At 30.4% G+C, this 3,186-nt stretch overlaps 1 non-coding gene across 1 annotated transcript; it reads left to right on the top strand.

Annotated features, from left to right (window-relative positions):
• Positions 1-1,309: 1,309 nt before the first annotated feature.
• Positions 1,310-1,414, top strand: LOC149207419 (U6 spliceosomal RNA). Its single transcript, XR_016253191.1, has one exon. It is a non-coding gene; the product is annotated as a U6 spliceosomal RNA (small nuclear RNA).
• The last annotated feature ends 1,772 nt before the right edge of the window (positions 1,415-3,186 follow it).

Raw genomic sequence — 3,186 nt, 5'->3', positions numbered from 1 at the left:
AGATTTGTTTTTCAGAGAGAGAGTGGTATTTGGTACCTTGAAAGTCACATTCAGGATCGCCAAGCAACAAGCAGATGGAACAACAAGCATAAGGACTATAAAGCAGAAGAAACAACACCAGAATGTATAGCAGCAGATGGTAGAAGGAATAGCCACAGAAGGAACAACAACCAGAATGAACAGCGGCATAAGGAACAGCACCAGAAGGAACAACAAGCAGAAGGAACAACAGAAGAAGGAACAACAGCAGCAGCAGAAGGAACAACAAGCAGTTTAAGGAATAGTAGGAGAAAGAACAGCAATCAAAACGAAGAGTGTCTGAAGAAACAGCAAGCCGAAGGAACAACAACAGAGGGAACAATAGGCCGAAGGAACAACAAGGTGAAGGAATAGTAGATCGAAGGAATAGCATCCGAAGGAACAACAGGCCGAAGGAACAGTAGGCCGAAGGAACAGCACCAGAAGGAACAACATGCCGAAGGAACAGCAGGCCGAAGGAACAGCAGTTCGAAGGAACAACAAGCCGAAGGAACAGCAACCAAAGGAACAACAAGTCGAAGTAACAACAAGAAGGAAGGAAAAATAGCAGAAGGAACGGCAAACTTAAGGAATAGCAAAAATAAAAGCATATGGAAAAGGTCATAGAATTTACTCTCCCAGAGATAAAATGTAAGTCAGAAAACAAGAGTAGCCAAATAACTCATAGAACTTTTGAATATAAGCATAGGAGAAGGGACTACCATAAGCTCATTCTCATTGCTCAGTTTTTAAAAACCACTGTAGATTGTAATAGGAGCTTACTCCACTTTTGACAATAAACACATTAACCATCCTTATAAAAAAAAAAATTACACATTTAACATTATTTATTTATTTATTTAAATAAATCAATAAAATAGAAATAGTAAAATATTTATTTATTTATTTTTGTATTTAATATATTAATATATTTGTTTAATATCCTTTATATAACTATTAAAATTTCTAATATAAAATACATTACATTTCTAAATATATTTTTATTTTTTTATTTTCGTAAAAGAAAATTATCATATAAATTATCAAATAACATCCTCTACATTAACTATTAAAATTTCTAATATTAATTGCATTACATTTCTAAATATATAGTTATCTTTTCATATTAAAATTTCTAATATTAATTGCATTACTTTTCCAAATATATAGTTATCTTTTCATTTTTATAAAAAATTAGCATATAAGTTATTAAATAATAAAACACAAGAAAAATAATGTTGATATTAACAATATTTTCCAATGTGATTATACTAATGTTGATATTAACAATGTTTTTTTTCGGAGACATTCGATAAAATTGGAACGATACATAGAAGATTAGAATGGCCCCTGCGTAAGGATGACACACACAAATCGAGAATTTCCATTACATTATAAAAAAATTTCAAATAGGAAAAATGAATAGTTTAAGTATGAATAAGATTACATGTTCCACTGAATGTTGGTATGAATAAGATTACATGTTCCAACCTGTTGTTGAAACAAATAAGCACACTGACATCAATTTCTGTGAAATACAATTTAAATGCAAGGTTATGTTATATATTTTAATTTAACACCTATCGTACATAGATACTATAGGCATTGCCGATCTTGGTAGCATCTTGGAAAGAAATGGTGACAAAGACGCATGCCAGAATGAGAATGTAGTTGATTTCTGGACTATACACTTGCCTTCATGTTTTGATGAAGTGTGCGCCACGGTAACAAGTTGTGTAGATTTTATTAAATATATGACGGTTGATTTCTAACTTTGTTTATTCCGCGAAAAGCACAACTTTTTATAGTTTCGCGTAGATTATTTACAACTTTTGTAAATTTACAAATTTAAAAGCATGTTGTGAAATAGAACTTCCATGCTTTGTACCAAATTTCTGGTATGATACTAGTGCCATTTGTGCTTTTTTGAAATAGAACTTCCATACTTTGTCCAAATGTTTGGTATGATACTAGTGGCATCTGTGATTTTTATTTTTGTTTGTAATAACAATTCACCATATTTGTTGTGGTATTGGAAAATAGCAATGATTTAGCATGGTTTCATGGGTTTCAAATTTAATTGTTCACACTTATGAGAAAATATCAATAATGTAAGATCACAACTCATTTTATACACTATTGGGTTGTTCAAAACTATATTATATTTTTTTGAGTTATATCAGAGCTCGTCCTATTAGTTGTAGTTGTTGGGTTGTTTAAAACTATATTTTTAATTTGATATTTTTTTGGTTATAATTTAATAATTTTTTAGCTATATCATAAACTTTTTTACTTATTAATATTATAAATATATTTTTAAATTTTAGTTATTACATTTTTAATATTTATATAAATTATTAATAAAACATAAAATAAATTACAATAAGTTTATTTTATACATTATTGGGTTGTTCAAAACTATATTATATTTTTTTGAGTTATACCATAGCTCGTCCTATTAGTTGGACTTATTGGGTTGTTTAAAACTATATTTTTAATTCGATATTCTTTTGGGTTATAATTCAATATTCTTTTAGCTGTATCATAAACTTTTTTAAATTTTAGTTATTATATTTTTTAATATTTATATAAATTATTATTAAAACATAAAATAAATTATAATAATTTTATTTTTAAAAATTATTAAAAAATTAATTACAAAAGTTTTTTGGCTAATGCAAGAATCGTGTCTTCTATTCAAAATAACCAAAAAGAATTAATTACATAAATTACAACCACCCCAAAGGAAACTTGGGACAAAGAATTAACTCTCTCCCCAGGGTATGAGGCAACTAACCAAAGGCTCAACCATTGTGCCATGGGTACACTCCCCTAACAAAAGGTCCTTCACCAAACATATGCATTATAATTCGTTACAATGGAGCGCAAGAAAACCAAACAAGATGGAACTATAGCCGGACTCGAAAAGGAATTAAACCCCCAACTATTCAGATTTTGGGTCCGCAAAAGGGGAATAATCAATGCATATGTGGCCTGCCAGAAATTCCTTGATGCCTGCCACGAAGCTAGATAAGCACGGATGATAACAGAGAGACATGCCTAAGACTCGGACCCACCAACCTGCATGATGCATCTAGGTCGTTGATCCACCTCGCCAGATCCAATGATTGAGGGACATATTGGATGGAAAAGAAGCCCAGAGAATAC

The sequence above is a fragment of the Pinus tabuliformis genome, chromosome 1_2 (genome assembly GCF_031772625.1).
Source record: "Pinus tabuliformis cultivar Carrire ecotype Pingquan chromosome 1_2, CPIR1, whole genome shotgun sequence".
In the NCBI taxonomy this organism is placed as follows: domain Eukaryota; kingdom Viridiplantae; phylum Streptophyta; class Pinopsida; order Pinales; family Pinaceae; genus Pinus; species Pinus tabuliformis.
Note: the sequence above shows the minus strand (reverse complement) of the source record. Positions and strands in the feature narration are given on the sequence as shown.